Below are 12,864 nucleotides of genomic sequence, written 5' to 3'. Positions count from 1 at the left end.
TTCAAACAATCACTACTTCTCCCGGGAGGACTAGCGCTAAATTAATCCCGTGCGCCATCTACTGTTTTGGAAGAGGAAGTTGCTCAACTGCATTTGTGAGAAAATCAGCGTGGATATTTGTGAGAAAATCTGCCTGGACTGGACGCGGAAAAATAGTGCCAAAAGTCACGTGACAGTTTTTCGTACTTGTAGAATTTTGCTTTGTACTTGAAGGTTTTTGTTTCGTACTTGGAGGATATTTTTGTCATTGAAGAAATACGTTTCTATGTATATGTAAAACATACTGTATTTGTTTGATAGGTACGTTTTTTTATTTGCAGAACAATATGCATTAGTTTGTGAGTGATGTTTTGTATTTACAACCCACATTGAGTTTGTTTGTGAATCATTGGGTGTGAGTAAAACACGTTTTGTGTGTGTGTGAGGTTTTGGCACATAATTCGCTCCATATATGTGGAGATTTTTTTTTAAAACGCGCGTTAATAAAACTCAAAAAATACATCGAACTGTTGGCAGAAAAACGCATACATAAACTTGTTCCGTTTTTTTTGCCACTTCCATAATTAATATAAACTCACAATTGCACTAAATACAGCCTATTTTCACTCTTTAATGCAGAGACCTACCTGACTGACTCTCTCCAGTCAAGGGCTGTTCTGACTGAGCGCGCGCGCGCGACCGACCGGTCCCATGTCGTCACTCACAGAGCGAACTCAAAATATTATTCACACAACAAGAGAGGAACAAGATGGCGGGCTAAGCACATGTGGTTATCTCGGCTCTACAGCAAATTTTGAATCTTATAATAATTTTAAACTTTTTACCATCCCAATTGTTGTGTATCGATGAGTATAGACTATGTCAGCAAAAAAGGCATCTAACCACCTAAAGATAGTTATCCCAGGAGGACAGAAAGCTGTAAAAACCTCGGGTGCTCTTGCCGAACATGAATACGTCATGGAAGTCGACCACCTTGATCACAAAGAGAAACGCAAAGAATCTTCCTCCTTACAGAGCACCCCAACTAAAGCCTCGGCCAAGAAACAGAAAGGTGAAGAGATCCCCGAAATTTCAAACTCCGCGCTTTTGGAAACCTTAGTTGCCAGATTTGACCTACAAGACGGGAAGCTGAGCAGCATTGAGCAGAAGATTACTGAGAACAGTCTAATGATCGTAAACCTGACAAAAGCTGTGGAATTCAACGCGGCGGAAATAAAGGACTGTAAAACTAGAATCAACTTGTTCGACAAGCAACTCACCTCTGTTGTCACATCACAAACAGATCTGATAGGCCGCACGTCGGAGCTCGAACGTTACAAAAGAAGATGGAACCTCAGAGTTATCGGAATGAAAGAAACAGCGGGGGAAGATATCCGAAAAGAAGTCGTCTCATTGTTAGCCGAAATTGCTCCGCACCTGCAACACAAACTTGAAGACATCGTGGATACAGTCCACCGCGTTGGTCCCAAAATGAAGGATAAATCCAGGCAAGTGATCATTCAGTTCTGCATGCGAAAATACAGAGACGAGTTCTGGCTCTCCACCAAATTTTCGGATGTTTGTAAGTTCAGAGGAATAAAGTTCACCGAAGATTTATCCAAGGGAGATCGGGAAGCCCGCGCTGCACTATGGCCGAGAATTAGTGAGGCAAGAGCTGCTGGGAAGAAAGCATACTACCGTGGTCCCTATGGTTACATAGAAGGTAGCCGGATTGTTAAGGACGGTTGATTTCAATATCTTTCCAATTCATCTTTCCTTGCGCGTGCAAGAGGTGTTAAGTGGGATGGTTTGAATTTTGTTTAGCTGTTGAGCGAGTTCTCGTTACAGTGCTCTGTTTGAGAGAGACGTTTTGTGTTCTATAGAGCACGTTACACTACTCATTTGACTGTTTGCCTTTTCTTATTTTATTTTATTTATTTATTTTTTATTTGTTATGTTCTCAGTGAAATCACACTTTTCCTGTATTTCTCTAAACGCAAGGGGTCTGCGTAACTCTATCAAAAGAAAAGCTTTCTTTCTTTTTTGCAAAAACAAAAACTCACACTGTATATTTTTGCAAGAAACGCACTCCAACCCTGATGACGTGAAGTTCTGGACAAGTCAATGGGGGGACAAAATCATCTTTAGCCATGCTTCTACTCATTCTGCAGGAGTGGCAATACTGTTCAACAACCTACCTGGTAAAATTATAAAGGTAAAGACAGATTCAAATGGCCACTGGGCTTCAGTTGTTTTGAACATTAATGAGGTTTTGTTTATTTTATTCAATGTATATGGCTACAATAGTGTTCCCTTAAACAACAAATTACTATCTGAAGTTTCTGACTCTTTGCTTGAATTCAAACGTGTGTATCTAACTGATAATATTATTATAGGAGGAGATTTCAACATGGTTATGGATGATGCCTTAGATCGTTTTCCGCCCAAATTTAACACTTCTCACCCAAATCCTTACCTCCTTAATTTTTGTTTGAATAATAATGTAGTGGATGCTTGGAGGGATGGGAATCCAAATCTTAAACAATTTTCCTGGTTCAAAGCTAATGGGACTTCCAAATCGAGACTTGATTATTGGTTAACCTCGTCTAACCTATCTGGCTTTATCAAAGATATCTCAATATCTGCGGCACCTTTGACAGACCACTGTTGCATCTTTATATCCTTCTACTCGGGCAAAAGAGAATCACGCAACAAGGGTTACTGGAAATTCAATACCGATTTATTGAAACACGAAGACTTTTGCTCTCAAATTAAATCTATAATTAATGATATAGTATCGTTGACGGACCTTACCTCTTTCATAAGTAAATGGGAATATTTAAAACACAAGATTCGGGAATTTTCTATACAATTCAGTAAAAATTTAAGTAAGGCCAGAACACAATTGGAGTTAGAATTGACAATAGAATTAAACAATTTATGTAATAAAAGTGAAATGGATAATGAAACCAAATCACAAATTCTTTCCTTGCAATCTAAAATTGATAATTTATATATTCAAAAAGCTAAAGGAGCATATGTAAGATCTAGGGCAAGATGGATAGAGAAAGGGGAAAAAAGTAATAATTATTTTTGTAGACTTGAAAAAAGGCGACAGGAGAAAAACGCCATAAACTCTCTTTATGTGAATGGAGTTGAAAATACCTGTCCTAAAATGATTTCCTCAGAGGTTCTCCAATTTTATAGTTCCTTATATAGATCATCATTCTCTGCATCAGACTGTAATACTCTCCTTGACAATATACATACAAACATACCGCAGTTAGACCAGGATTTTAAAGACTTATGCGAGGCTGACATTATAATAGAGGAATTAGATAAAGCAATAGATAAATTATCTGCAGGGAAATCCCCAGGCCCGGATGGCCTCTCTTCAGAATTTTATAAATTCTTTAGGGAAGATTTGAGAGAACTATTATTTCAAGCTTTTCTTGAGTGTATCCAAAATAACTCCCTATCTTCGACTATGAAACAGGGTTTAATTACTCTAATCCCCAAACCAGGTAAAGACGCACGACACATAGATAACCTTCGTCCTATCACTCTATTGAACTGCGATTATAAAATTCTAGCTCATATATTTTCCAATAGGCTCAAGAAAAACTTGAATCAAATAATTACACAGCAAATTCTGGTTTTTGGAATAAACTCCCTGTTAGTTAAAATCAACTCAATCTGAGTGTACATGCGTGACCATCAAATAGACTCCAGCGCAGAGTTAAAATAACTCTGCTCTTGGAGTTGAATTTTTAACACTTTTTCAGAGTTAAAATGTAACTCTTTATGGAGTTAAAATACTAATCCTACGGAGAATAACTGTAACTCTAAAATTAATTATATGAACTCCTTACCAGTGTTAAAAAGTAACACTTAAAAAATATTTAGTTTAACACTTCTTAGAGTTAACATTTATTTAACACAATATAATGCTTTATGTGGAAATTACTACACTGAACACCATACTCTTGATTTACTGCCTTTATTTGAGCAAATCCATCAAATCTGTGAAACAAACTTCTTCCAGTTTTACATACTTCTTCTTCCCTCCAAATTGCACTTTTATTAACATCGTGACCTGACATTAAAGAGAAAACATGTCATTTAAGATAACAGCTAATGATTGAGAATGCAAAAATATATAAGCTGAAAATCACGCACATCGTGGATCACCACTAATACGTAGCCTAACGTTACATAGCTGTTACAATTCAAATCATTGCAGGCCTAACTTAACGTTACACAGCAAAGCTCAACTATATCTTATTATCCAGGGTAACGTTAGACACTGCAATTTTGTAACCACGTACGCCTGTAATACATTGATGCATCAATTTCACGGCAAAACACTCATTTTCAGAAACACGGTGAATGGAAAGACGGTTAGCTAATGTTAACTCGTTTACATCGACAAAAATCCCGCGCAAATAGCCATTTCAAATTTTGAAACAAGTATAGGGCCTATACGTTCAACAGCAATAAGTTTGTCATGGTCGTTTACGTTAAACAGTATAACTAGCCTATAACGTAACAGCTACGCGATGACCAAACGTGTTTGTCAGAAAATATAGAACATTTTTAAATAGTTTTATATACACTTTTACCTACCTCACGACGAAGCACATAAGTCCATTATTCCTTTGTGCAGCAGAACCAGGCTCGTGTCGTGGCGCACTTCTCAAAAATAACTCCAGGTGTAGTGTTAAAACACGCTCCTGAACACCAATGAATGAACTCCAAAATACAACACAGCCGGGGAGTATCCAATAACACATACTGTAGTCAGAGTGAACAAATTAACTCCAAAAAATTAACTCTTTCACACTTTTTTGCCTAACTCGTGATTTTTCAACTCCTGAAATTTGCTGTGTAGTGAATCACAGTCTGGTTTTATAAAAGGCAGATCAATACATAACAACATCAGATTAATATTAGACATTTTGGATTATAGCGAGTGGATTGAGGATGACGGATATATACTTTTTTTAGATTTCAGGAAAGCATTTGATACGGTTGAACATCATTTCATATTTAAATCCCTCGAAAGGTTTGGTTTTGGCAATAAATTTATTTCTTTTATAAAAATGTTATATGAAGACATCAATAGTTCTATCTCACTATCGTTTGGAACATCCCAAAGATTTAACATTTCACGAGGAATAAGACAAGGATGTCCCATTTCCCCTTTCTTATTTATCTTAGCGGTAGAAATGCTTGCTATCTTGATAGATAAAAACAGCAACTTTGACAAATTGAATGTATTTGGAAGACAAATTGGTATTAGTCAATTAGCTGATGATACAGTGATCTTTTTAAAGGACCAATATCAAATTGATAAAGCCATCCAATTTATTGATCTGTTCTCCAAAGCATCAGGCCTACACTTAAACTTAAATAAATGTGAATTATTTGCAATTCATGGCAGCGAACTAGACTCTTTATGTAATATACCGATAAAAACATCTGTAAAATACCTGGGGATAACTATTACTAGAGATAGCAATCAAAGTGTCCAAGAAAATTTTGTAAAAAACCTTTCAAAAGCTAAATTTATTCTCAACAACTGGATACAAAGAGATATCTCAATTTTTGGAAGAGTTTTGTTAACCAAAATGGAACTGCTCTCTAGGTTTGTTTACCCAACCTCCTCGCTAGCTATCCCACCTCACTTACTAAAAGAATGTAACATTGCAATATTTAACTTTATTTGGAAAAATAAGCATCACTATATTAACAAAAATGATTTAGTTCACAGTTACGAAGAAGGAGGATTAAATATTATTGACTTAGAAATTATGAATAGTGTTTTAAAAACTCAGTGGTTAAAATCTTTTCTTTGTAATCCAAACGGCTTATGGTTTACTGTTTCTGCCTCAATATTTGAGAAAGTAGGTGGTTTGGAATTTCTGATTAGATGTGATTTTGAGTTGCACAAATTACCTCTTAAATTGTCCGCCTTCCATCAACAAGTTCTCCTTTATTGGAAGTTAGCATTTTCCCACAATTTTAGTCCACACAAAACTTGTATCTGGAATAATCGCTTTATTTTACACCATAACAAATCTTTATTTTATGGAAACTGGATTCAATATAACATATTTTCCCTGTTGGACATGATGGACAACTATGGTAATGTTCTCAATTACAATGATTTTTGTTTGAAACATGGATTTGCATGTCACCCGAAAGAGTTTTACACAATTGTAAATGCCATACCAAAAAACATGGTGTTACTGGTAAAGGGTATTCTTTCACACTACTCTGTGACATTCTCTCTCCCATCTCCTTCTCTGGGTGAATTATCTATAAGAGATCATAAATGTAACAACAAATATATTAGAAGTGTTTTTATTGATAGACTTCATCCAAATAGAAATAAACGTTACTATATTTTTAGAGATTTTAACCCGGAGGAGGTGAAGGAATTGAGAATGAATTATCTTACCTTTCCAAGTCTCCCTAAAGTAAAAGAAATTCATTTTAAAATTATAAATGACATATATCCTTCTAAAGAATTCCTGAAATCTAAATTTGATATCGGAGAAAACTCTTGTCAATTTTGTGAAACTGATATTGAAACTACAGAACATATTTTTTATTATTGTAATTACTCAAAGTTATTTTGGTCTCAATTGTTCAGTAAACTATCATGTATTATTACATGTGTAAACCCCCTTGAATACAAACATATTAAGTTTGGTGTACTTAAGAAAGATTGTTCACAGCACTTCTTGATTAACAATCTTTTTGAACTTGCTAAATACTTTATTCACAAGTGCAGATTTTTGAAAACCCCCCCAACCTTTCCTCATTTTTCTAATGAACTTAAGGCTTTTGCTTCTTCACTTTGCACCCTTTCAAATGAGAAAGCTTCTACAGTAGCCAGTTTTTTCAATAAGCTAAGTGCACTTTAGCTTTTTTGCCCCTTGCAAGGACTTACTTTTACATAAATGTTATTCTTTTTATTTTATTTTTTATTTTTGTTTTCTTGATTGTATATTTGATTTGAGTCTATGATTTGATTTGTATATGTCTGCCCTCTGAGAATTGTAATTAATACTGTTTGTTCAATACCTATTTTGTCTGTAAAATTGAATTTCATTAATAAAAAAAAAAAAAAAAAAATTATTCACACAACAAAATAAATATGATATACATCAAGTAAAAAAAAATATAAAACATTTGAAGCATATAGTTAATTGTTTCAGAATGGGAACGGTTACAAAATAAATAAAAAACTCTCAACACTATAAATATATTATATTTGCACAGACTTGCAACTTACTACAGGAGTTTTAATGTCATTTTATACCATCTTAAAATAAGGAAAACAACCAACTCTATTTTTCAATATGGTATGTTTAACATTTTACAGCTTTTATTATTTTGGTCTCCAGCCCAGTCAGCATCTGAGAATCCAACTAACGCTCCAGACTCTGACCGCTTATACTTGAGTGCAAGATTCAGTGTTCCTTTCAAGTATCGTAGAATTCGCTTCACTGCAGTCAGATGTGACACACTTGGGTTTGCATTGAACTTTGATACAACGCTCACAGCTTGTGCTATGTCAGGTCGTGTGGCCATCGCAGCATATAGTAGGCTACTTACCATAGACTGGTAAGCACTTGAATCCACAGACTTACTGACCCCATCATCCTTTTTTTAGCTTTACATTTGCATCAGCTGGTGTTGCAACTGGATTTGCATCATGCATACCATACTTTCGAAGAATGGCTTCAATGTAATGCTTCTGATGAAGAAATACACAGCCTTTTTCTTTGTCTTGGATGACCGAGATTCCCAAGATATAGGACAGTTCACTCATTTCCTTCATCTTGTAGTGCTTGCTAAGAGCTAGTTTCAACTCTTCCATGCTTTCCATCGACTCTGTGATTAGAATTAGATAATCAACATACACAGCTAATATCTCCAGCTACTGTCGAGATCTAACAAACACACTCGGGTCTGATGTACTCTGATTGAAACCAATGTTCTTCATGAACTCTGTGAAAGTTTTGCTCCAGCAGCGAGGAGATTGCTTCAGTCCATATATTGACTTCTTCAGTTTACACACCAAATTTTCCTCCCCTGGTCTGATGTTCCCCTCTGGTTGCTCCATATAGATCTCCTCATCCAGGTGTCCATTTAGAAATGCGGTTACCACATCCATCTGATGCACATGCATGTTATTCTGGACAGCGAAGGACAGGAATGTACGAATTGAGCTAAAACGTACCACGGGTGAAAAAGTTTAATCGTAGTCGGCACCATACTTCTGTGAGTAACCCTTTGCGACAAGTCTGCACTTGTATCTCTCCACTCGTCCATCACTATGATGCTTAACTTTAAACACTCATCTCGATCCTATAGCCTTCCGATCCTTTGGTAATTCCACCAAATCCCACGTTTTATTTTCAAGCAGTGATTCATATTCCAAATCAGCCGCCTCCTGCCACTCATTTGCGTTAGAACTCATCATTGCCTCTTTCAGAGTACTTGGTTCTGCAACACAACAAACACTAGCATAATGATCAACAGTTACCAGATCAGCAAACTCATCATAACCATATCTCTTAGGTGGTTTTCTGATTCTGCCACCTACTCTAGTAGTTTCATCGACAGTTGCATCGACTGATGTTCTCTCGTCAGTTCTCAAGACCACTTCGTTCTCCACACAAGAAATGTCCACTTCCTGTTTCAGGTCAAAATCTGACTCATTGAAGATCACATCCCGACGAATCAGAATCCTCCTTTTTTCTTCATGGTACAAACGATAGCCCTTGGCATTGTTGGCATATCCCACGAAACGAAGCTTCACAGCCTTCTTATCCAGTTTTCTTCTTTCTGTGTCTGGGACATGTGCATAAGCTACACAACCAAACACTTTCATGTGACTCACATTTGGCTGTTTGTCGCACCATCTCTGATACGGCGTCACTTGTTTCATGACAGAAGTAGGAAGTCTGTTCTGTGTGTAAGCTGCGGTTGCTATAGCCTCTGCCCAGTACGACTTTGTTAATTTAGCGTGAGAGAGCATGGTTCTCGCTGCTTCAATTAATGTCCTGTTCTTTCTTTCTGCAACACCATTTTGCTGTGGTGTGTGAGGTACAGTTGCCTCATGATGGATACTTTGAATCTTCAAGTATTCTTGAAATTCTTTTGAAGTGTATTCCCCACCATTATCCGTTCTCAGTCTTGCTATCTTCTGCCCGCACTCATTGAATAATGTTTTCTCAAATTCCTTGAATCTGGAAAGAACTTCACTCTTTTGTTTCATAAAGTATACTTTGCAACATCTAGAATAATCATCAATAAAAGTCACAAAGTTCTTTTATCCACCTATAGACTCAGTCTGCATCGGACCACAGACGTCACTATGCACCAACTGTAGTTTTCGTTTTGAACGAATTTCACCTACTGGCTTATGTGGCTTCCTTGACAGCTTTCCTTCCACACATGCTTCACAGAAAGAAACTTCTTTCTCTTCAGGAAAGTCCACTCCTTTTACCAGTTTTTTCAGTTCCTTCAATTTAGTGGTGTGAGCCAGACGCTGATGCCACAAACTGATTGCTGTTAGTGCACTTGATGCACAATGCACATTTCTCTCTACATCCAGCTGATACAATCCATCAGATCTTTGTGTTCCCATTCCTCTGAGATTTCCATTTTTGTTACGAATGTAACAACGAGACTTCTTGAACTGCACAGTATTTCCCTTTTTTACAGCAGCTCCCACTGAGAAGAGATTCCCGGATAACTTGGGAACATACAGAACATCAAACATTGTGACATTTTTTACATCACTGATTTGTAAGGTCATTCTCAGTTTAACATTACCCACTCCTAGAGCGTCAACCACTCTACCATCACCAAGTTTCACAGACTGTGTTTTTTAAAATTGCCGGTAGTCTTGAAGAATTTCTTCGTGACATGTCATGTGCCTTGAAGCTCCAGAATCGATCAAACATTCGACCTGTTGTGTTATCTTATCCTGATTTTCACCTCTAGCGATAAAGGCACTCTCAGACGAATCTTCATCATGGTCACATGTTACAGTTTTTGCTTTGTGAATTTTAGTCTGTTTTTTCTTACTTGGACAGTCACGCTTGATATGTCCTTCTTTTCCACATTTGTAACATCTCCACGAACCAGATCTGTCATCTCTCGCTGTCTTGGAGATAGTCTGCATATCACTGCGAACTTGTACTGACATCGCTGACGCACCACCGGACAGAGCATCACTATAGTTACCATCGGCAGACACTCGTTTTTTTTCTTCATTTATTAATGCTTGCTGAACAAACTGTAGCGTCAAACTGTCCAACTTAGTTTCCAGTGCCGTAACTATTGTAGCATAGCTTGGTGGCAAGCTACCAAGCAGTGTTACAATCTGATCCTCTTCTTCGATCAACGCACCTATTACCCCCAGCTTGTCAGTTAATTCCTTCATTCGTTTCAAATGTTCAGTTACATTTTCTCCTTCTTTCATTTCACATCTAAAGTAATTTTTCTTCAGAAACAGCTTGTTTGCTAGAGTGTCTCTTTCAAAATGTCATTTTAGAGTGTCCCAAGCTTCCTTAGGGGTCTTACAGCTTGTTATCAGATACAACTGAGGCGTACTTACATTCAGCACCAACACAGAAAATGCTTTTTCCTTCCGTTTTCCAAATTCTGCTCTTGCCTGTGCATTTGCTCCTTCTGCCACGTTGTCAGTCTCCATTACCATGCCCCAAAAACCTTTAGCTTTCAGAAAATGTTCCATTTGAAATTTCCACGTTGCCCAGTTCTCTGGCCCACTCAATTTTTCAATAAACAGTTTATCCTCCATGGTGAATACCAGAACACTGTCTATCCCACACACGCACAAAAAAACTCTTCTTTTTCTTTAGCGAAGATCTGGGCCCATAACCTGTTGTAGTTTCACGTGCTTTTTTATTACTGACAACGACAGAGAGAAAAAAACAGCGAAGAAGAAAAAACAGAACTGTGGTGACTCACTTAATACAACAGTGACACCTATTGGCAAATTACTATATTACAACACTAACCCTTTGAAGAACGCGATGGATTGTAGGGCGATAGAAGGTCCATTAAATACACAGGAGCTAAACCATTTAGGGCTTTATTGGTCAGTAGTAATACTTTGTAATTGATGAGGAACTTAATAGGTAACCAGTGTAGAGATGATACAATTGGTGTTATATGATCATATTTTCTTGACCTAGTAAGAACTCTAGCAGCTGCATCAGAAACAGATAGCTTATACACAGATAGTTACGTAGCTTAGCAATGTTTCTAAGGTGGAAAAAGGCTGTTTTGTAACAAATGAAATATGGTTTTCAACCATTTGTGGTCTAGTATAACAGCCAGGTCTTTTACTGTAGTGGATAAAGTCACAAGACATCCTTCTAAATTAAAGTTGTATTGAACGAGGTTTTGTGGGTAGTTTTTTGGACCAATAAGTAATACCTCCGTTTTATCTGAATTTAATAGCAGGAAATTACACGTCATCCAGCATTTTATATCTTTAAGACACTCTGTCAATTTTGATAAGTTAGTGTTTTCATATGGTCGTGATGAAATATATAATTGAGTGTCATCAGCATAACAGTGGAAATTAATTCCATGTTTTCTTATAATATTACCAAGTGGCAGCATATATATTGAGAACAGCAGAGGGCCTAAGACCGATCCTTGCGGCACTCCATAGTCTACTGACGTAATCTTCGATTTTCCCCCATTTAAACAGACAAAATGGTAACGGTCTGATAAATATGATCTAAACCAGCTTAATGCCTGTCCACAGCAAATTAATCTTGTACTATCAGGAAATAATATAGTTAACATTGGTAAATAAGTACATTACATGAATATGTCTTATTCAAGCAGATTTTGCAAAGCAAAAATACAAATAATTATTAACACTAAATTAAACTAGATCAGTCAAGTCACCTTCATTTATATAGCGCTTTTAACAATATATATTTTGTTTCAAAGCCGCTTTACAGTGATAATAGGAAATTAAAGTAACATAGATTGTTTTGGCTTTATAGCAGCTCTAGAATAAAGTTATTGTCCAGATAAAGTTAGTTCCTTTTCAGGAACGTCGAGCTGCGTGAAACGCTGCAGGGAACGCCTCTTGCGTTGTGCGTCAAGAAGCACGTATGGAATCAGCCCAATGGCGAGACAGAACGTCACGAGTGACGTCATCGACCAGGAAACTATAAAGCACACCCCTGAACACAATGGCGACAGCTTCTGTTGTCTTCAGCAAGCGCTCTGTGTGTGAATCTGTCCCTGTGTTTTTGTCTGTTCTAAGTGATTGCTAGGCAGGAGTTTTTCGTTAAAAAAAACTATATATATATTCACATATATCAGTATGACGAGCGAGCAGCAATACAGAAAGTGTGTTCCCCCCTGTACTCGTTTTCTCACGGGTGGGGATACACACGATCTGTGTGTTGTTTGTTTGGGAGTGCAGCATGCCCAGTCAGCTCTCGAGGGGGCTGATTGTGAGCATTGCGAGCGTTTTCCATTAAGAACGCTCCGCTCCCGCCGATCACTCTTCGAGGAGAGTGGTTCGGTTCGCGCTCCCCATGGCTCGGGTCCTGCTTCTGTCGAGGCAGAGCGGCGGCGCCTGTCGTGGGGATCGTAAATGGATCTGTCAGCGGGGTTTGAGACGGGCTCTGCCTTATATCAGCCTTTACCTGCCAGTTCCAGTGCCTCAGTTCCGGGTGTGGAAGCACGCATTGCGGTTTCTTCCCCCCAGGCTGAGGCACCAAAACTGCAGCTATCCAGTTCTGAGGAGCTGGATGTTGTCAGTATTGAGACAGGGGATGTTGAGGACTCGTCACCTCATTTCCCTGA

The 12,864-nt window shown here is 37.6% G+C and overlaps 1 long non-coding RNA gene across 1 annotated transcript in view; it reads right to left on the bottom strand.

Annotated features, from left to right (window-relative positions):
• Positions 1 to 12,864, bottom strand: part of LOC143715731 (uncharacterized) — a 436,623-nt gene that overhangs the window by 85,435 nt on the left and 338,324 nt on the right. The gene's annotated exons all lie outside the window — the stretch shown is intronic.

The sequence above is a fragment of the Siphateles boraxobius genome, unplaced genomic scaffold (genome assembly GCF_051911475.1).
Source record: "Siphateles boraxobius isolate OS27281-9 unplaced genomic scaffold, OSU_SipBor_1 6, whole genome shotgun sequence".
NCBI classification, from domain to species: Eukaryota; Metazoa; Chordata; class Actinopteri; order Cypriniformes; family Leuciscidae; genus Siphateles; species Siphateles boraxobius.
The sequence above is the reverse complement of the archived record's forward strand: the minus strand, read 5'-3'. Positions and strand labels throughout refer to the sequence as shown.